Raw genomic sequence first — 23,853 nt, 5'->3', positions numbered from 1 at the left:
CATTGTATCACTGATGGTCCTCAATGAATCATCAAGTCGGCTGGACAGTACTGATGCTAATCTGCCTGAGGGGTGTTACCCAATAGCACAGCACAAATTTTTGGATACAGAGGTATCATTCATATCCATCACTTACAATATAAAGATGATAAAATGCACATAAACAATATTATCATACTTAGCAAATTATAACCTATCCAATGGTACCTGGCATAGCATATGTTGTAAGAATCATTGCAATTCTGTCACATTGCTATTAAATAATATTATAAATGGTCACCCCAATCCAAACAGTGTCACATCATATACATACCACATGACTACACATGAAATAAAAATATCTACCTGAAAATTCAATGTAGTTAGATGAAAAGCAATGACTAGGTGATTAAAAGTATTTAATAAATGAACAAATATAGAGAATAATAGTGTCCAACCACAGTTGCAAAAACGTGGATTAGTTAGGAATTATATAGGAATAAGTGTTCACTTCAAAATACAAAAATTATGCAAGTTAAATTTATGATATATATATATATTTTTTTTTTCTACAAAATCCTCCAAATAGTATAACTTCATAATAAGTACAGAGTGGTTACCATGTAGTTAATCTACCAGGATTCTAAAAAATATATGTATGAAGTATGAGACTAGATCAGCAGTTATAAATAATTCAAACATTAAATTAAATAAATCTGATCAAAAATTATTTTTTTAAATTACCAGAAAAGTTTAAGTTGTTCTATTTCATAAGGTTCAGAATGTACCAGTTTTTCATTTTTCACAAAATGTTTTGTTACTTTGAATTTTTTTAAAATTATTTTTTAAAATCAAATTTGTTTTAAAAATATAGATTTCCACTTACAAAAAATGTTTTGGTAAATGAACAGTGTTGACAAGCCTTTTGATAGAAATGAAAAAATTCTCACACTTGCAGAAATATCAACAGTCTTTCAAGAAAAAATCTATTTTCAAAAAGGGGTCATTTTTCAATGAAGAAACTTTCCATTCAGAAAAATATCTTGAGCAACTCTGAAGTTAAGCTTCTCATTTATATGAACTGGTGGTAATTGGAAACCTAAAAATTAGAACTGTGCTTACTTACATTGTAACTACACTGTAATTAATGTATCTGTATTCTGAAGTGTGTCCCATAGTATTTTTGAGTATTGCTAATGTGTCCGAGGGTGTCAAAGTCAGCACATAAGCCTGATGCTGACATGTATTGAGCTCTATGAAATTCAATATAATTGAGAATGTCCAACACCTGGCAGGGCTGTGGCCTGAAGGAACCGTAAAAACTAAAGATTACCAGTCTGGTGTTGGGACTTTGTACATCTGACATTATTTTGTAACTTTGGTGTGACTAATTAAAGCTAAGGATGAATGAATGTTGAGCCAAGCTTTACCACTTTAGAAAACCTGACAAATGGCAAAGATCCAAAGAAATGTGAATTGGGGAGATTTATTCATTGTATTCTTTTGTCTTTCCCAAAGAGTGACACCCATTACTAACAAGCACTCTGAAAGTAGTCATCACTTACAATGTGACTAGCAGTGCTTCCTTTAAAATATGCAACAGGTTTCAGAGTTCGCTTACCCCGCTAAGCCTTCTCAGCTACGGAGGCATGAAGGAACTTATGTTTTGTCAAAAAATTCTGATATGTTAGCTTTCTAAATTATGCTATTCATCTGCTATAGTCACTGCAATATAAATCAAAAGCATATTTATATCTATTAACCTGGAGACCCTGCCAAACTTAGGAGTGTGTATTATAGTGATGGTGTTTATCCCCGAAGAAGGCTTCCATCCCTTTGGAGTAGTGTATGTTTAGCACAGGTTAACAAGGTTTCAGTTTCTCCTAATGAAATTTATTTGGTGTTGTTTTGCTAGAACTAACTCATTAAGAGACCTGATGACAGGCAATTCAGACCCTTGAGAGATATGCTTTTCAAGGTATGCTATTTTGTAAATTGTAAAGCTTCAAGTGAGTTGCAGTGCTTTTCTTTTCTTTTCCACAATAATAGCAAGCATTAAATAGGTCTTACCATTGGTCTTCCAGGAGACAGCATCAGATTCATTAGTGTTTACAAAGGGTTGAATAAATGTTTTCAAATATACTTGGAAATTTAGATTTTGCAAAAACAGCAAACTGTTATATATCTGTGACTGATACAATTTTCTTTTCTGGTACCCATTATTTCTATAGTAGTTTTATGACTAAGTTGTAAATTATTATACATATTTACTGTACATATATGCCTATATGTGCATCAATATATGCATGAAAATTGCACATATGCATGAAGAACCCAGGATTGAAACAGAAAAACCATCATGCATTGTACTAGATTAAATTTGGTAGCAGTTAATGCAAAATACATGCTAACTAGAGATGCTCCTGAATCAAAACTCTAACTGAACTAACAGAATCCTGAACACAGCAGGTCATATTGCCTAATGAGAGAGTAACTTCTGTCAACCGGACTCCACCCAGCTTCCTCTATGAAAAGGTTATCATCTTCTGGGTAGCAGTCTTTAAGCAGGAAATATGGATCTTCCGGAACCTTGATAGGACTATCAAGTGTGATGAATCCCATGCCAAATTAAAATGTGCATGGTGTTTCCACTTGGAGATACAGTCTGCATGCCCTGAGCACAAGCTAAAGTCCCCTTAGCAAAATTTACAGGAAAATCTCTAGCTAGTAACCCACTAACACTAATGGGAACAATGGTTACACTCTAAAGAGTTAACACATGCATGCTCATGGGGGAATTCTGTGCCAAAAAATTAAAAATTCTGTGCACAATATTTCAAAATTCTGTGGTTGGGAGGTGGGGATCAGGGAGGGGGGACACTAATTCTGCACTTGTGCTGTGGTATAGAATTATCCAACGAGTAACACACAAGAAGTCGAGAGTAAGAACACAGAAGTCACCTTGACAAGGGGAAGAAATGGAAAGTAGAAATTTGTCTAGGATTTCTTTAGTCTTTTTTTCTACAAATAGTCCTATAATATAAAATCTACAAAATACAACTTCCTTCTTCCCCCCAAAAATATCCCAATGAGGGAAAATCAGATTTGTCACTTTCTAATTAACTCCCAATGCTCATTCTGGGTTAGCTAAGGTTACTAAGTACTCAAATGTGAAAACTTCATACTTAAGGGAACAAATGCTGCCTGGCTCAAAGACAGTGGGATCCATTGCTACAGTTGAGACACTTGAGTAATAGGGTAAGAGAGGCTGCACAAGGAAGTGACAGTGTGGCAGTCATTCAGGTTCCACTGAGTGTCTGTGTGAGAGGTAAGATTCTGGCCCCGTTGAAGTGAATGGCAAAACTCCAACTGACTTCAGTGGGGAAAGGGTTTCCCCATCAAGTCTAGTTTAGAATATTGTCAGACATTACCCAGATTCACTCACAGTTTCCATCCTCCTGGGTGCTTCTGAGTCAGACTGAATCAGGTGGTCCTTCTGTCTTGGTAAGGGCACCTCCTCCCTGAGTCTCTAGAATCTCCTTCTACAAACACAAGGCCTAATAGGCAGAATTCAAGCCCTTTGCTCCCTGATGTCAGTGTAACCCCCGTCTGAGGTGTGGCTGAAGCCTTCTCCCTTTTTTCCTCGGAGGTCTGGATCCTAGGTTCACCTATAAAAAGATGTCTAGTGCCTCCTCCCAAGAAAACCCCTCCTAGAGCAACAACCACAGAGGGTGTCCCCCTTGGGGAAATATTCAACACACAGTCATATGCAGAAGAGTGCCAGAGCACACAAAAATAAAATAGTTATCACAATTCCCAGAGTAATAAAACAGTAACTGCGGATTATTAGGTATGGGGAACTCAGGATAGGGGGATAATGGGAAAAGGGATTAGGAGAGTGAAATCCAAAATTAACAATACATACACTCTATTCATCCCCACTTTTACAGCCAACACCTACCATCCTGCTTCTCTCAGCTCCTGCCCAGGCAAATAGTGAGTTGGGCTCAGTCTTTGATGGGTGCTGCAGTGCTGAAGTTAGTGGCCAGCTTAAAACACAATGTTAAAATAAACAAATAAGGGTATTCTTACAAAGTATCCATGGCAAGGATGATAAGAGCATCCTTGTGGCTCTCGGAAGGAGCAGGAAGTCTAGAACGTGCATTTCCAGATTCTCTGTGTGACAGCTGCCTCCATGCCACCACCTAACAGCGCTGGTAGCAGAACCAGTCAGCAACCCATGAGCCTCATGGGCCCACACACACCACAGGATGTGACAACCAGGGAAAGCCCGACTGACAGGACATTCCTGATTGGTCCAGACATCCTACTTAAACCTGTGGAAGCTACCGGGAAGTTGGTCTGTACAAGTAGGTGAAACCCCAGCTAGCTGCTGCTACAGATCCTGCTTCCTTGTATTGCTCATGATCCCTAGTTCCTGATCTTGGCTGTATCTCCTGGCTCTGATACCCAGTTTCTGGTTTGGCCTTGTTTTTGACTTCTGGTTCCTGACCCTGGGTAGGCAAACAACTTCGATGCCTGATGTCTGGCCCTGGCTCTAGCCACTAGGCTAGCTGCTCATGTCCTGGCCCTGGTAGCTCTGTGGTCTGGATGTGAAGTTACGTTGGCTCTGGGTAGCCTGACCTTAACACTCTCCTCAGCCTCCTGGGTGTCTGGTTTCTGTGGAGATGACACTACTCAATGTCCCAGAAATCACAAAAGGATTGTGTCTTCCCTTGATAGGAATGTGGAGGACAGAAGGGTCCTCCCAGGCTGTGATGCTTCTCCTGAAGAATCTGCTCCATACCAACAGTCAACAAAAGCAAAACCAAATCCTTTGCCTCTGAGTTCTGGCTTATGATTGGTTCAGGTAATGTTGCTGGCCAGTTCTATCTCTGCCCTGGACCCTAGGTGGAAATAGAGTCCTGAGCTTGTGCCACCATTACTGCTGTAGTGCAGGGGTGTGTCCCCTAGAGGCTCAGTGTGGTATTTCAGGATCAGCCCCACCAAAAGGGTTACATCAGTAAGAGGCACTGGATAAGATGAACCTCCTGCTCTGAATCTCCAAAATGTCAGGGCGTTTTTCCCCTTCAGCTTTTTACTCTTTTCCCTGGGGAAAGTCCCTATCTTTCTGTTTTTTTTCAAGAGGTCCCTAGTGACTCTTCCCAGCCTATGTTGGCTACTTGCTGAAGAGGTAAATATTTGTCTTTATGGTAGTTGGAGCCAAAAATCCAGTAGCCCAATCAGAAGGCTTTGGTGCAAATTTTATCCTGGAGTCACTGTTCCAAGTGAGATTGTATTTACCAGTACACAAGCCTCTGGGCTGTGCAGGAAAACACTGGCAAAATGGCAAGGCTCAAAACAAATGGTAACTTCATGGAGTTATCACAAGTTTAACATAATAGCATGCAATCTGCATATTGCATCTTTGCCTGAAACCCCCCCCCCCCAATAATTTCTATGTTATAAGGGTTTTGCAGCCTCGAGAAGAGATAACGTAGCCATAATTTTCCAAGATTGTCCACTAATTTTAGGTGCCTCAGTATCTGGGCGGCCAACTTGATTGCTTAAAGCTAGGAAGGCAAAGAAATGAGGTTCCTAATATCAGTGACCATTTTTGAAAATTTGGGCCCATCTATGCAGCAAAACTTGTATCAAGAGCTGCATTTAGGTCCATACCTTCACAAAACTTAGAACTGAATGTACCCTCCCAGATTTTGAAGAGTTCATCTTCAGCATTTTAGTTTCACCTGTTAAAGAGCTAGCAGCCTGTCTCAAATTGGGATTGCATCCAGAGCTAAGTTTCCCCAAAGTCAGTTGCAGCTTTTGGGTTTTCCAGAATCTCTCGTTAGCTAATGCTCTGCATTAAGTGTTGCTAAAAAGTTTGGTAGGAATCAGTCCATCTCTGGTTTAAAACTAACAAGCAGAACCCATGACACACCGACGTTAAAGATTCTCTCTATATTTTTTTATATAATAAAAGAAAAAAAAAAGAAAAAGGATTGCTACACCTTTGAGTAACTGGCGGGGATACTACTCACATAACCTAGATATAGGTTGAATTTTTGAGACTGTCATTTTTGATTTTTGATATCCAAAATTTACAGCTGAAAAGAGCAGTGTTCCTTGGTATGATATAACAGCCTTACTCAACCAGCACTGGCTAATGTTATGATTGAATGTGTTGCCCTCAGGATGTGCTGCCATATTTTCCTGCCTTATTATTATTTTATTTTATTAGCAGTTGAGAGCCACAGAAAACCTATGTAAACAGTTCATGAACGTGTCCCAATATATGTATCAAACTAACCTTAGGCACTGCTCCGAACAGCGTCAGTGGCTTATGGCGGTGGCTAGAAGAATAATTTGTATCGGTAAACTGATGAAAAAATATTTCCATCAAATAATAATCAAAATGTGCAGATTGTCAAATAAGAATGTTGCTTGAGAGCTTAGAGTTGGATTTAAGTATATTTAATTTGTATATTTTGACATGTGAGGTCGACAATTTGTGTTTTAATGGTTATAAAGCTTTAGCTTTTGGAATCTCAATGTCTACCATCATTAAATAGCTGTCTGATCCCACCCCATAATTTCTCACAACTGTGAAAATGTAAATTGATTAAAAATAGAAAAAAAATCATAATTTTGTGCACTCTGAGCATTTAAATTGCTACAAATTTTTAAAAGTTTAAAAATAAACATCAATATTCTTTGTCAAAATTATTTTAAAAAAATCAAATTCTTCCAAGTCTACCTATGGGACCTACAGCAGGTTATTTTATAGTGTCTAGATTCTCACGATGGGCAAATTGAAGGTGAATACATTTTATGACATCATCTAAACCAATTACATTATTTCACAATTTGTCTTGTGGTGCACACTAAAAGAGTCAGCAACCTTCATAAAGAATCTTATAATCTGTCACTTTCTATTTTTACACCAGTCCCTATGCTGTTAGGCATTAAAAAAAGAAAAACTTTGCAATGTGTTTATATCTGTATTAGAAACACAAGGTCATAGGAGATTTCTCATCAACCTTTTCTTGAATTTTAGACAGCACCCATGCATAGAAATATATGGTTAGAAACTAGCATGAAAATGCTGTAGGAAGTTGCTAGGAAGACATCTGGGACAAAGCATTTAAGATGTTATGTGGTCTGATCTATTTACTGTGCACTGCTGCTATTATTTCAATTGATTACTGCAATTATTCAGAGAAAACAAATTCATTAGTTATGTTCCATAACTAAAATCATGCTAGGCTTATTTTCTAATCACTTATCATGGTTTCTAGACTTGCAGGGTGGAGATGAATTCATTAAATATCAGTGCACTGTGTTTATCAGGCTATACTTATCAACACATCATTTAAGCACTGTATCACACATAAAATTAAATCATCCACTATCACAAGCCTAGAAAGGAATTCAAAATTGAAAATATGCTAAACAGTTCAGCAGAAGGGAGGTGATTGTGAATATCCCTTGACTAGAGATGGTGGGGGATAAAATACTTAATCTATGAGTTGCTTGAGGACATTTTAATAGTGGGGTTGGGAGAGATGCTGGAAGTCAAACGGTCCATGCCCAGCATTGAATACTCTGTACCCTGTCCAAATGAGAGTGTCTGCTTAAACTGCAAGTACTTTCAACACGAGAAACCAAAGACTTTGTTTTCTTTAACACAATTACTGGAGCTAATCATCTAGTCTGATTCACTGATTAAATGAAGCAAGAGATGGTTGGTGGCTGTTTGTTAGTAAAAAAGCTCATGTGGAGAACAATTGGTACAACTATATACTTCAAGACTGAGCGTTCATCCTGTTGTTTTATTGCTACAGTTGATAATGTTAACTTTGCTCATCAAGAGATGTTCCATGTGAATTGTTTTTGCAGAGTGTGAGGAACCTGTCCATAGTGGTCTTCATATGCAACTCAGCCAGTTCTTAAGCCAAAGCCAGTCTGGTGACCATCGCATGACCATTTGTTTCTACTGATTATAATTTCATAGTAACCCAGTGTTCATCATCATTAATATAGAAAAACCTGTAGGACTACTGAAATGGTCTGCACAGATACTATAGAGCATCACGTGGAACTTGTACTCCAAAGTTTCTGTGGTCAAAATCAGCCTTTTAGATAAAACAGATGCAGAAGGTCCCAGTGAAAACTGCTTCAGAATGCAGTATTCCCCTGCACCTGGGGATGTACTGGCAATTATGTCACAGTAAGTTTACATGATCTTATGAGAGAACATTCATGAACTTTCCCCTTGGTAGAGTCTGTTTGTGCTGTTCTCTTATTTCTTTACAAGTCCTCAATCCCAAATTACCCTTTCAGGGGACGTTCTGTTCTCTGCTCTGCCTTGGTTTACTGCTTAGGGTTTTGTTTAGAAGCAGCTTCCATATTCTTGTGACAGTACCACTGAAAGGGACATTGGTATGTTGACTGAGGCCAGGTCTACATTAGAGTTTTGTCGACAAAAGTCAGCTCTTTTCGACAAAACAGTGCTGGTGTACACACTGCAACCACCCTCCCCGCTCACAAAACTGCTGTTTTTTTGACAAAATAAAACCACCGGGACAAGAGGTCTAGGGCTTTTGTCAGCATAGCTAGGACAATGCAGTGTCAATGTAGACACTTCATCCCCTGGCAATGGTGGAGGGGCTGAAAGTGGAGTTGCAGGTTCCTGCTCCCGGCTGGGAGTGAGGTGAAAAGCCCGGGCTGCTGCAAACTGATCACAGCCGGGACTGGGCAAGCCATGACCTGTTGCAAGCTCAGCTTCCAGCTGTGATCTGGGACCAGGCAAGCCACAGCGGCTGGAGCCCACCTCCTAGCTGCAAGCAGAGGCCAGGTGGTACATGGGTGGCTGTAACCTGGCTCCTAGCAGGGAAAGGGTAGGGGAGAAGTCACTACGTGGCTGCCCTGGCTCCTGGCTGGGACTGGGGGCAGGGGACAAGCCCAGAAGGAGCCTGGGAGCCTGTGGGCTCCTGGCAGGGAGCTGAAAGATGGGTCTCTTGGCTCCCCCCACACTGTCCCTTAGGTCGGCGGAAGCACTCTTGGTGAGGGTGCACTCCACCAACCCAAGGAGAGCCGTGTAGATACCAGCCACCTCTATAATTATAGCAGTGGCTGAAAGTCGACATATCTTATGTTGACTTATTTTTCTAGTGTAGACAAGCCCTGAGAGTCCACGTAAAGAAGTACTTTAGTAGTGATGAGCATTTAATCAATCTGTTTAGATCCAAACAATATATTCTGTGCTCCAAAGGAATTGGGAAAAACCACTTGCCACAGCCTTTTCTCACTGCCTAACTGAAAACTGCTCTGATGATTACAAGAAAGTGATATTAAATAATCTAGAGAATGACAGTGTAGATGGGAAAAGCTGCTGGAGGTTTGTGATTACTAGTTTCTTCAGGCTAATTATATATTATGGAAGAAATCTCTTTTGTCTGGCTTGGATTTGATGCCGTAGCAAGGCGCTGTGGCCTTCCTTGGAGCCTGGGCCCGAGAAAGGGTTGCGACGTCCCTGCTGGGCAGAACAGGGCCCTACAGACCAAACTGCCCAGCAACAGAGGGGTGGAGCCAAGGCAGGAAGAGGAACTATAAAAGGCCGGCCTAGCAGCTCTATAGTGGGGAAGCTGCTGTTGGAGAAGCTGCCATGTCTTCCCAGAGGCTGTGGCCTAGGCCTGATCCAGACACACTGGCTGTTTGGAGCAACCGTTCCACCGAGTGGAGCATCCAAAACCTGCCCAGATTGCTGGGCCCTAGAGACTGGAGAGGGCTGCTGAGCCCTAGCAATTGGTTGGAGCCGCCGAGCCCTAGTAGCTGGAATGAACCACCCGAGACTCCTGGGTGGGAAATACCCCCTGAGGCTGACCCTGACATGGAGGAGCTGGGGAAGCCCAGGAGCTGACTGAACCCCTGTGGCCTGGAGGAACTGCCCTCTGCTGATGATGCAGAGGAGTTCCCGGACCTGCCGCTGGTTAACGGGGAGGGACTTGTGGGTCTGCTGCTTGCAGAGTACCTCAGCGACCCAGATGGAGACTAATGCCTGCAGGTACCTGGGGACAGGGTGGGAGGAAGTGGCCCAGGGACAGATGACTAGCAAGCGGCTGAGTCAGGGGCTAAACCCCATCAGCGTGTTGCGGCTGGATCCCCGCTGACTCAGTGGCAAACTGCCTTGCCACTGATAGGGCCCTGGGCTGGGACTCAGTGGAGTCAGGTGGCCCTGCGTTCCCCTCCCTTCTTCCCTAGCCACCCCGGTGTACCTTGACACCCTCTGAGTCTGGGAGATGGAGGATCCTGAGCTCTACCTGCCCCGTCTGCCTGCAAGGCCAGGAGCACCAGACTGCTGTACTAGCCCCGCCTGTGAGGAGGCTGGGGGCTATAGACTGCTTGCCTGCCTTGCCGTGCCAGAGGCATCAGATTGCTTGCTAGCCTGCCTGTTGGAAGACTGGGGCTACAGACCCTGTATCAGCCCTGCCCTATGAGAGGGCCGGAGGACTACAGACTGGGAAGGAAGCCCGCCCTGCTGGGGGTTGGGGCTAAAGACTTGTAGATGGGCACTGTTTATTCCCCTAAAGGAAGGTGCTGTGGCCCTCCCCTTCCTTGGAGCCTGGGCCCGAGAATGAACCACACCTTGTTTTGTAAAATCAGTGCTCCACAGATAAATCTTATAGACTTTAAGGTCTATGAAAAACCAATATCCTGTAGGACTTCTGTGAGAGAAATAAAATATTCTTTCACCTGGTTGACCAAAGGCCGAGTATGCATGAGGAGAGGAGAGAATTTTGTCTTTTGAGCAGTATTTTATGGAAAAAAGAATTTAAACAATGCTTTTTTTTTTCTGCATATCTAGATAGTTTATGATTGTATCTCTGAAAGGTCCATTGCAAATTCATACTATCAATTTCTGGATGAAGTTAAAGTAATCTCTGTTGCTTTTTAAAAAGAATGAAAAGGATGAAACATAAAGGCTTATCTATGCTTGGACTCTTTTTTTTTTTTTTTTTTTTTTTTTTTTAATATATTTTTTGCATATTTGTTACATTCTTTCCATTTATTGTTGTAGCTGATGATTATATCTTACATGCACATTGCTGCATTAATGATGCAAGACATTTGTTCCTTAACCAGATCATTAATACGTAGACTATACATATTATCCTTCAACTGGTTTCTAGAACATAACTAATACAGCAACATTAGTATTTTTGAAAGCTTTTATTTCTTATAATTCACACAGTGAGTTGACATTCAAAGGACTACCGTTGCTGGACTCACCTTTTACCATTAATGATTAAGGGCTTTTTAGGCTCTGATTGGTTGTCAGAATGTAGAATTCACTGTTGCAGAAGAGCAGAGCCATAAACCGTAGCTAGATTTTTAAAACAGTTGGATATTTTTATGATCAATACTTACTACCTCACCCACCTTGTCTCTTAGCCCTGGTCTACACTGACCTGGTGATTCAGCGGCAGTCGACGGGAGTTACGCAAGCTACACAGAGTAACTCCCATCGACAGCTATGCTTCCCTTCTGCGCGGTGTCTTCACTGCAAGTTCCCGTCGACGCAGTGCTATGCTACTGGAGGGGGTGGTTTTACTGTGTCGACTTCCTGATCGATTGAGCGGGTCTACACTGACTGCTCAATCAATCCAGAAAGATCGATCTGGCGGTGGTGACTTTCCCACCGTTAGTATAGACATACACTTACAAATATATCTTTTTTGGGACCAACTTCTGGTTGGTGTAAGAGACAAGCTTTTGAGCTTACATAGAGCTCTTTTTCAGGTCTGGGAAAGGTACTCAGAGAGTCACAACTAAATACAAGGTAGAAAAAATTAAGCATAAGGAATTAACGCATGTCAAAGACCATTCAAGGTCAAGAGCACAGTTAACACCTCTGCACTCATGGGACAAAGGAGGGTTAGGGGGTTACAGACTGTTGTAATGAGCCATAAATCCAGTGTCTTTACTGATTCCATGATTTTTAGTGTGCAACAAAGTTATGAATGTATGCTCCCAGGCTCATCTTTTTGGAAATGTTGTGCAGGTTTTCTTTGAGGATGAGGACTAAGAGCTGAGAAACTGAATGATTATTTTCTGAAAAATGTTCACCCAGGGATGAACTGCAGTGATGCCTGCTAAGGTAAGTGTAAACAAATATTGTGCTCTAGGACATGAGCCCAAGGGTCCTGAAGACATTTTTTCCTCGTGTGCAGCATTATCCAACTGACTAGTGCAGTTTGGAAATTCCCCTTCCCTCTGTAACATCAGACACTGACCATTCTGATGAGCAGGACACTGGACACGACAGACTAATAATGATTCAATATAATTTCTATTACTTTGCATTGTTTTTTATCTAAATTTTTCCACCTTGTCTATTTGCTGGATGGATTTTTAACAAATAGCAGCATTAGTATTTGTTCTCACTTACTTAGTTGTGCTTATCTGTGACCAGCTACATCAATGCAACACATTGTTGTTTTTATTATGGTAGCATCTAGAAACCCCACACAAGGATTAGGTCCTGTTGCATTGGGCACCATGCAGACATGTATCAAAGCAGACGGTCCCTGCCCCAGAGAGCATACTAGAACCAAGCAGGGGTGCAACAGGAGGACAAAACAGTGTGGGCTTGAGGACATGGTTGTCATGTTTTCAGAAATACAATACAGAAAAAAGACTTACTGGCAGCCGAGTAAGTGGGATAACTACAGTATTGTGTGAAGTAGACATTCTGCAGAAGTTTGACATTTATTTTATTACTGTAGGAGTGTAGGTCAGGTTGTCAGCAGAAGTCATAAGCCCAACTAAAACCAAGGTTAATAGTTAGTAACATGCAGTGTGTGGGGGTTGGTGGGAGGTGGTCTCCTGGCTACTAAATAAAATGCACCAACAGAACAAAATGTATCAACTTGTGACCTTCAGCTGGGTGTGTGGGTGGGAAGGTGTGAGAGGGGTGGGGGGATACATTTTTTCAAGTGTATCTCATGAGGCTAGGGAGCAGACTTCTGTATATGAATCTGTTGGTTTCTGTATCTTTTGTGTGACTCACAGCAAACAAAAGGGGCTTTCCAGGTGGCAGGTGTTCTGAGGGCTGAGCTGCAGTGCAGAAGCTGGAACCAGCTATTTGTAAAGATAATAATCTTGATGCACTTCCAGAAATCAATAGAAGCAGCATTACCACCAGGTCTGACTATAGGCATTTAAGAAGCTTAAAACTGGTGTTTCTAATCCATAAACTGAAGTCTGCCTCCCTGCACTCCCTTGAAATTGCAGTCACTATGATACCATGGTAATTAGTGTAGTATAAATATCTAGAGGGATGGAGAAGCTGGGAGAACAGTGGTGCAGCTGCAAAACCAATTTAAATTTTAGGCATGCTACTTTAAATGCATTCTTTGTATTCAGAATTTATTGTGAACAGGACTTGTTTAAATTTAATATTTAAATGTGCAATTTTGTGGAGGGCAGTTGTTGCTGCCTGCCAACTTGGCAAGTGCTAGTTTTGTTTATTCTTTAGTAAGCTCATCCTCTCTGTCCTAAGCTTACTGTAGTAATTGATAGGGGAAAAGGCACAAAAAGGGGAGGAAAAATAAAGGAAAAAAATAAGCTATCTAGCAACAAGTGTCACATTCAAATAGCCATTACATCTCTCCATACAGGGAAGAGTTACACTGAAATTACTCTGTAATTACACTGTTATGATTTGTCATATCTATAACTACAAGTGCTTTATATAACTGGAAGGTTAACTACTTCCTACTACCACTTCTGTTTAATAATTAATTAATTAGTAATTCTGAATGTATACTTTTTGATGTATGCTCTTATTACAAAACCCTATAATGCAACACTAAGAGTTTGTGTGCTATTGTAACTATGACAACACTACAGCTTCTAGGGGAATTACAATAAAAGATACACTGACTGACACCAAACATATGTTTTAGAGCTGACTAAATGACATTTTGTGCAATTACATAATACACAGAAGGCACCCTATTTTCAGAAGACATTTTATAAATGTAGAACTTTGTATCCTTCAGCTTTATTCCCAGGATAAAATTGATAAACATTTGATGTTCTCCTTAGAACTGTATATATTACATAATTTATAATTCCACAGCTTGCTACATATTTACTCACTAACTTTTATCAGTAAATATCCTTGTAGTAAGAACAGTCAGGCTACACACCAAAGGCTGGTTCAACAAAGCTTATAGGAGATAAAATGATACTATGGAAAACAGCTGAAAGCCACACCCTGAAAGGTGCCAGAGTCAGGATAATAATAGTGTGTGTACCCTGTTGTTCATGAAATATTCATTCTATTATGAAGCTTTGAAATAAGGCAAGAAGTTCCTGCATCTTTGTGGCCACAATGACATTCAATGGGAAGCCATACAGGATACAGATGGCTGACGATCAGCAGCATCCCCTCTAAAGGTGTTTTATTTGTAGGTGTGTCAAAATACATCTCAGAAAGCTCCTCTGAGGACACTGTGGTGTGAGGGAATCCAGTCTCAACTGTCTGTTAAACAGACACCAGTGGCATTTTTCACTGTCAGAAATGTGTTCAGGTTAAACTTTTCTCTAATCAACTGAGACACATCACTAGTGTTTATCAGATCCCATACAGGTTAATCCTACACATGGTATAACCTTCAGACTGCTAAAGTTTAATCTTACTGTAGGCAGCTGATGGATTGGTTTTGCCAAAAGTAGTGTCCCTACTAAAACCAAGAACTGTCAGTCAGTTACAAAAATGTCACAGCAAATGCCACATCAAACTGTTTTAGAAAGAAACAGTTACTGCAAATCATTGTCATCACTTGTGTGTTCAGTGATCTACATGAAATAACTTGCAGGCTCTACCCAATTATTAACGAACTGGAGGTGGCCACATCATAAAAGACTACCACTACCGCTACAGCTAGCTCTCTTAACTGGAAGACTCAGCAGAGTTCCAATGAACACAGTATAATAGAGCTCAAGATTAAAAAAATACAATGTTAAAAATAGATGTTAAGGATGAGAGTATGTATCAGTAATTTAAGGACAAAAAAAATACAGGGATGTTGTAATTATGCCCCCAAACCCAGGAAATTTAGAGCTAAGCTTACACTTAAAAGCAATCTAAGCATGTTAAGATCCAGAAATATTGTTAAGGCACCCAAACAATGTTAATTCAGCCCCACAGAGATACCCATGAAGTAACAATATGATTAAAATATTTGGTGTTTGTGATTAAATTAAATTTTGTGTCCCAGATTAAATTAAATTATCTTTTCCCCCTCATGGTGTAAATTAGAATAATTATGTATTTTTAAAATATATATATATTTTTAAATCCCTATATACTCTAAACCTTACATCTATTTTAACAGTTTTTATCTTACATTTTTTATTTTGAAACACTATTGAAAGTTTCAAACACGAATGCTAAAGAAGAAACCCCAAAAGAGGGTGCTACCATGATTGAAATTTGTGAGAAGCCCAAAATGTTTATTGAAAACAGACATTTCCCATGAAAATGTCTTTCAACAAAAAGCTATTGTCTATGAAAACATGTCTGAGGGGAACTTTTTGACAGGTCCTAGCCCAGGCCCAGCTGGAGAAGGCCACAGCCCCAGCAGATGCGTATGAGTGCCTCAGCTACTGCCACCACCAAAAGCAGACAAATTTCCCACAGACAGTATTGTAGTTCAAAATTCTGATCCTGCTCACAGTAGTGTAAAACTGCCAGAGCCACACAACTGCTAAAATAAATAAATCTCATCTAGGATTTGGATAACGGTTTCAGTTTCCTAGTTAGGTGATGGGATCACTGCAGGCCATTTGGTAAAGACCTTTACTATGAAGCTCAAATAAAATGACTTTCTATTTCTGTTAATGGTATGGGACCTGGCATGTCAGTTGCAATCATTTTTGAAAGATTATCTTCATAGGCGTTTTGGTGGCATTTTGTTTCAGAACAGTGTGGAGGACTTTCCTGGCTCAGCGGTTAGGCATTTTTTTTCTCCCCTTCCCCCCTCCTTTATTCCCTACACACAGATGTCGATCAAAACGCAGTCTCTTGGAAATCCTATTCAGAATCTTACATAATTTATGACAGGATGCTCATAGGAATGCTATATGTAATGCATTGAAGTCAGTGGGGAAGGGGGCAAAAATCTCTAACACCAATGTCACAGAAATGAAAGGATTTTAAAAACTCATTCAGAATAAGGTGTTCAGCAAAGCCAATTGCCCCAGGGGACATAACTGGTAATCAAAGTGAAAATAGAGCACTAGAACACAGCGTAAATGAACTCTCATTCACAGTAACTTCAAGGATCACCATTATAGATAATACAACTTACCTTTTATTGCAGGTGTTTGGAAGGGGGGAGTGTCAGCATTTTAGTCTGCAATTTGTCTGGGACAAGGCATTTTGTGTGACAGAAACATTGACCTATTTTACAGGAATTGCAAAATGTGTTTTGCCTTGTGTAATTGGGTTGGATGTATGACCCCATAACGTTCTGGCTCAAGACCTAGCTAACAAGAGGAACTGAAAATAAATTAAATGTTCATTGATACCTTCACAGCCACTGATATCCTTGATATTTCCAGAGAAAAAGGTATGCATTTCACTTGTTTGAGAGATGTAGTCTGCTGTCAAGTCAGGGATTGCATAACTTTCATATCTACAAAATGGGAACTGCATGTGCACTGATGGTAAAATATAGCCCTATCAGGATCTAGGGTCCAGAATGCTGGAATTAGGACACAGGGATGGAGAACTGCTTCTGTTACTGGGAGTATGTGTACACTGCAGAGTGAAGTCAACTTACTTAAACTCGACTTTCATCCGCCGATTTTTAGAAGTCACTGGAGCGTGTACGTACCACGCTGTTTGCGCTGGTCTCGTGCATCCACACTCACCACGCTTGTGTCGACATTCAAAGCAGTGCACTGTGGGTTGCTATCCCACAGTGCAACTAGCCGTGGTGGCTGTTGGAATGAGTTTCATCATCCCATGATGCAATGCTCCTTCCTCCTCCCTTCTTCCCCAAAACAAACAGGAAACCGATTTTCGCGCCGTTTGTTTACGCTGCGTGCTCGCCATTGCTGCGGAGACATGGAGCCAAGTCAACTCTGCACTATTATTGTGAGCGTCACAAATACATCGCGGCTTATCATTGAGTATTTTTGAAGTAGAGCAAGAAGCTGAAGCACAGGCAACTGTGATGCCACCGAGGCTACCCTGCTACAAGCCATCGAGCGGAACAATTCCCGATGCAGCCTGTAACGCATCATCTGCAGTCTGTGGAGCGCCGGTTCTGGTCCCAGGAAACAAGCACAGACTGGTGGGACTGCATCATTATGCAGCTGTGGGATGATGACCAGTGGCTGCAAAACTTTCGTATGCGAAAGGCCACTTTCCTTGAACTTTGCTCGGAGCTGGCCCCGTCCCTAAAGCATGTGAATACTCGCTTGAGACAAACTTTGACGGTGGAGAAGAGAGTCGCCATCGATCTGTGGAAGCTGCAACCCCCGACTGTTACCGGTCTGTTGGGAATCAATTCAGAGTCGGTAAATCTATAATGGGCACTGCCGTGATTCAAGTGTGCAGGGCCATCAATAGACTTCTGCTTCAAAGAATAGTGACTTTGGGAAATGTGCAGGACATAGTGGACGGGTTTGCCGCGATGGGGTTCCCAAACTGCGGGGGGGCATTGATGGGACGTACATCCCTATCTTAGCGCTTGCCTACCTAGCAACCAAGTACATAAACCGCAAGGGGTAATTTTCCATGGTCCTGTAGGGTCTTGTGGATCACAGGGGCCGTTTCACCAACACCTGTGTGGGGTGGTCTGGGAAGGTGCGTGATGCGCATATTTTGGAATTCGGGGCTGTTCTCTAACATGCAAGCGGTCACTTTCTTCCCTGACCAAAAAATTCGGGGATGTGGAAATGCCAATAGTGATCCTGGGGGATCCTGCTTACCCCTTGCTCCCTTGGCTAATGAAGCCATACACCGGGCACCTTGACAGAGACAAGGAGTGTTTTAATAACAGGTTAACCACTTGCAGAATGGTTGTTGAATGTGCCTTTGGGCGTTTAAAGGCCAGATGGAGAAGTCTCCTCACTAGGCTGGACATGAGTGAAGAGAACCTCCCTTCAGTGATATCTGCATGCTGTGTTCTTCATAATGTGTGTGAAGCAAAGGGGGAGAGGTTCCCCCCAGGGCTGGGCTGTGGAGGCAGAAAGACTGGCCACCAATTATGAGCAGCCAGATGCCAGCAATACACTGAGAGCTAACTGCGTAGCACTTTGCATTAGGGAAGCTTTGAAAACCAGGTTCTACAATGAGATGCAGGACTGATTTCTGTTCCTGTATGTTATTTGCCTTTGCTCAACATCCCCACCACCATAGATATCAGTACCCTCCAAATCCCTCCAAAACAAGATATGATTTAATAAAGAAACATGTTGAAATGATGCAAACTTTTATTTATGAACATTCAAGTTATGGGGGGGCGGGGAAGTGTTCATTCACAGTCTCAAGGGGTAGCATGGTTGCTTCCAGGCCAGCTGTCAGCGAGGCCGCCGCTGCTTTTTTCTCACCTCCACCGGGGTGGAGTGCACCATGGTACTGCAGCCTGGCCATTTTCCTCTTGGGGCTGGGGGAGCAGCAGGGCAGCAAAGCCATAGGCGGAGGAGCATTATGGAGGGGCTGCAGCGAGACTCTGTCTGGCTTCCGCTCCTCCTGAAGCTCCACAAGCTGCCAGAGCATGTCTGCCTGGTTGTGCATGATTCGCAGCATCTCCTGCGTGGTATTGCGATCATGCTCCTGCATTGCTTTGCGACTCTCTCTGTCCATGTCCATATTCTGGAACAAGGTCAGCTGCCACGTTCTGAGCTCAGTCTCTGCAGCCGTGGACGTGTTCATGAGCTCCCCAAACATGTCGTCTCTTGATTTTTTTTCCTTTTTCTAATCTGTGATAGTCCTTCCGCAGCATTTCTAGAAGGTTGGGCCAAGGCCAAGATGTCTACAGAACGAAAAAAAATGCACAAGATTGCCATTGTTAGCAGACCTAAGAAAATGAAACAACTGCAACAATGTATAAAATACTCCCCTTGCAGTGCACAAGGCAAACCCAGACCCTCATTCCATTCCTAACATCCCAGAAGGATCAGCTCCCTGTGCCGTTACAGAAATGGTAAGCCAGGGGCACTTTACTGCGCTATAGAGAGGATTAATGATCTTTAAAAAGCTCATTTCAAATGCCTATATTAGAGGGGTGCCTGGGCAACATGATTTAATTTGGATGACCGTTTTGTCACAAGGCGGCCACAGATGATCTGAGGACAGCACGGGAGCAGGAGGGGTTAATAGTATCTTCTGAAACCAAATCAAAATAATTAAAGTGACTTGGTAGGACACTACAATGGGGAATACAGAGGTACAGGGTATCTGCTGTATAGCTCTGGTATTTTAAACATGCGTCATCTTCCCTAGGTGACCATGAGCGATATCAGTCTCCTGAAGGTAATACACGAGGAAAGGGAAGATTTGCTGCACTCAGCGGGGAACCAGCCTGGCCCTTATGCTGCTATGCTGTGTTCTGCCATGATGCTGGCTTCCTTGATTGCAACGTGGTGCAGCAAAGTATCCTACCGGGGAGGAAGGAACAAGGCTGCCCTCCCCCGAAACCTTGTGCAAAGGATAACAGATTAACTACATGAAAGTTTCCTTGAGATATCAACTAATGATTCTCGGAGCATATCTCTGCACATAAATAATCTGTTCCGGGGGTAACCCCCTCAGTAAACTCCGCTGAATGCTAGAAATCCCCTTCCTGCCCTCCCCCCCCATTTAAAAGGACAGAACTGCTATGAAGAAAAACAATTCACCAGATGTGCCTTCCCCGGGATCATTATTGCTGTCCTGCATGCTGCTGGACTGCTCTGGGGTCAGGAATAGGTCCTGACTGTCTGGGAGAATGGACACCCTGCTCTCCTGCACCCTGCTCTCCTCAGCCTCCTCCTCATCCATGGAGTCTTCATCATTTTCCATGGACTGTGATCTAGCAGAGGTATCGATGTTGCAGGGTGGCATCATGGTGGGGTTCGTGCCAAGAATTGCATGCAGCTCCTCGTACAGATGGCATATTTTTGATGAGGAGTCAGAACGACTGTTAGCTTCCCTGGCTTTCTGATATGACTGCCGCAGCTCCTTGATCTTCACGCGGCACTGCTGTGCGTCCCTCTTGTGTCCCTTCTCCAGCATGCCCTGGGATATCTTCCCGTAAATGTCCAAATTCCTTTTGCTGGCTCTGAACTGAGCCATAATGGACTCCTCGCCCCACAGATCGATGAGATCTAAGACCTCTGGTCGACTCCATGCTGGAGCGCGTTTGGGCCTTGCAGTAGCCATGAAGAGTCCAGCGACAAAGCTCTCTCCACGCTAGCTACACAGGAAATGAAAATTCAAATTTTCCCGGGACATTAGAGAAGGGGCCATTTCTGGGTAGCGTGACCTCATAACAGCAGAGCACGAATGTCCAGAGCGGTCACAACAGGGCATTGTGGGATACCTCCCGGAGGCCATTAATGTCGAATTACGTTACGCTCTGTCTACACTGACACAAAATCGACCCAATAAAATCAAATTAGGCGCTACGCCACTTGCGGAGGTGGTTTTATTACATCGACTTTTGCTGCGGTTTAAGTCAACGGAACTGCCGTGCCAGTGTAGACGCAGGCTTTTGGAGATCGACGTAAGTGACGTTACGTCGACCTCTGTCGCCAGTGTAGACCAGGCCTGGCTAATGGTTGAGAGATGAGAAGATCCAATCATGGATTTGCAGCTTAGCTGAGCTAGGTGCAGCCCAGGGATGAAGGCATAAGGTGACTACTACCTTTGCAGATGTTTGATTCTGGAGGTAGCCAGGAACTAGAGTGCTTTAGCATACACTCCAGCAGCCACAAGGGCTGTTCTATTTTACACTGTGCAGCTACAGCTCATCTCCCCTCCCTCAACAACCCACCCCACCTTCAGCATGTGCAGGTCAGTGGAGGTACAGTGGTATAAAACCTGTGTAAGTGACACAGTGTTTACACAGTAAAAGAATCTTGTGTTCTAATTTTGGAGTTTCCACTGGAGGACTGCATGACTAATGCGCAGCGTTTTATTTGACTTCTAAAGATATTCTAAGGGAGTTATTTCTTCTGTTTAGTCAAGGAATGATGAGTTGTTCTTTTGTTTATTTTTCAATTCTAATGATTTTTCAACTTCCTCACCCTGTAGAGTTGCATATACAAACATAAATAAAATAACAGTGCAGTTATGGTGATATTTGGAAAATGTAGTTCTGGTATGTGGAACTAATAATTTATATTATTTAGGAAATAAAGCTGTGTGAAAATTATTCATTTTATTTTATATAAATATATGGGCAAGCTGTACCCTACAGGTGTGATAGGCTTATAAATGTGTGTCCCTCCACTCTCTAGAGACTGGTTTACATAGAGGATAATAGCCTCCTACTGCTGCCAGCAAATGGAGTTACTATTTTAGTTCATGTGGCTCTGATGGTGAGAAGAACTCTGTTTCAAATCTTTGTGAGGATGACCTATTATTTAGGCATGAAGGGCCCTGGCACACAGTGGAATCAGTGTAATTCTGTTGCATGATAAGGATGCAGCATTTGAGGAACCCGTGTAAGGGATTTGAAGTCTCTATGTACTGTGGGACAAAACATTTGGAGGGCCCCTACTATTCCAGCATGCAAGGAATGGGGATAGGAAGAGCGCATGAAAAAGTTGGAGCCAGTGAATGCTTGGTTACAAAGATCTACTAGCCTTAATAGCAAAGAAGGAATGGAGCCAAATGCAAGCCAGAGCTGCAGTCCATGGAGCAGCTCTGCTATGGTCATGTTTTATGAAGGCACAGTTAACTCCCCTTGACCTCAGGCCTCATGGTGCACCACCAATGAGAAATTCCCCTCTACTTATGCAGGCTAAGAATGGGTCCTTGGATTTGGACCCAACTCCCTATGCAGCAAACCAAGTTACAGTTTGGTCAGCTGTCTTGCACGGTGTGGTTGAACACGCCTCTGCCCATCTTGCTAATTGAATGATGATGCTAGAGATCGTTCTTCTCTCACACAAAGACTCCAGAGCCGCATCTGCTATACACAGGGCTTCTCCCTGTACCTAGAGAACAAAGCTACTTTAAAAAATCCCTTCCCTTAAATGATGCAAATAAAGCTATTTGTGTGCACTGTGTGCATCACTTAACCAATGGGGGACTAGGGAAGTAATTGAAGAACTTCTGCGGCGAAGCAGTCTCTTATGAAAAGGAACTCAACCATTAAATTACTAGCAAAGAGGATGGTAATGGTGACTGGAGCCCTTGCAGAAGCAAAGGCAGAGGGACTAGGTGACCAGTATTAGTGCACACAGCCTTATAGTTCAGAATCTCTTATGTGACAGCAAAGAGGACAGAATATTTAATGTCTTGCAAAAGATACAAACATTCATTGTCTGAGAGAGGAAACAGCAGGAATGTAGCAGCAAGCCAGAAAGCATTTTTCATGGCTGTGCAGCTGGTAATCTGATAACACTGAGCTCTGAAATAACATTTTTCATCCACCTCAAACCACTTTGTAAAATGGTTGATGGAGAGAGTCATCCTCCATTTTGTAGACAAGGGAACTGAGGCACAGAGACGTGATTTTCCCAAGGTCATACATCAATCTGGGGGCAAGGCCTGGAGAAAAAGCATTGGTTTCTCAACCACCAGTCCAACGTCCTATTCTCTGATCTAAGGAGAATGGGAAAGAGAAAGAGGTTACCTGCTAAATGACAAATTATTATGCTTAGCAAGTAAAACATAAAGATGCAGTTCCTTTTGAAGAGTACTGATGGAAAGGTATTGAAATTGGCATGGTTCCACTGTGCAGGGGGGAGTGCAGAATGTGGAGAGCCTGCCCTGGGGATCAGCTTCTCATCTGCTCTGGAGCTGTGCTTGGCGGGGGCTCCAGGCATGATACTATGGAGGAGGTCTTAGGGGTTGGGGGAAAGTGCAAATATGGTTCTATTAGCCAAACTTACTTGCATGTGGAAAAGGAACACAGAGAAGCTTCTACTACCCCAGGAGTAACTCTGCAACCTGTGTGGCGGGTCTTTCTGTTGCCTCCACCATGGAAGTCCACTGCGCAAAGCCCGAGTAAATCAGTTTTGTATGGAGAAGAGGATTTCAGACAGAATGATTTAGAGAAATCAGAATGTGTGATTTGGAGCAAAGGGAGGGTGGAGATTTTCATTCCTTACAATTCAACATTAGAAAGCTCATTGTTTTCTTAAGAAGATATTCCATGTTCAGAAAGTCAGGAGTTGCCAGGACTTGCATTACAATTTTGCTTTAGGGGAGGATGAACAAGAGGAGAAACCAATACACTACTGGGGATGTGCATCTAACAGCACCAGTTCGATAACAACAACCCCCATAATTCTGTGATTCATAAAAGAGCATGCCTGCACCTAAGGACTATAACCTAAAGCTGTTCATGGTCATTTGTATGCATGGAGCTTGCGGAAGCTGAATCACTGCCTGCTTCTGTTCAGCTGGAATGTACATTAAATATCATACATACCAAGCCTGAAACAAAAAGGGAGGCTTTTATATTAAGGCAATAGAGAAAAATGGATCTGCATATCAAAGCAAAAAACCCAAACAATGGCTGTTGATTACATATACAGCAAAGAAGTCATTCTGAATAATGCACTGCTTTTTATTTGTGTAGAAATTAAATTTAATCAAAGGGAAATTGTTGTGTACACAGTATACTGAGGCATCCA

Source organism: Emydura macquarii, unplaced genomic scaffold (genome assembly GCF_026122565.2).
Source record: "Emydura macquarii macquarii isolate MOO-44397 ecotype Brisbane River unplaced genomic scaffold, CSIRO-AGI_Emac_v2 contig_1424, whole genome shotgun sequence".
In the NCBI taxonomy this organism is placed as follows: Eukaryota; Metazoa; Chordata; order Testudines; family Chelidae; genus Emydura; species Emydura macquarii.
Note: the sequence above shows the minus strand (reverse complement) of the source record.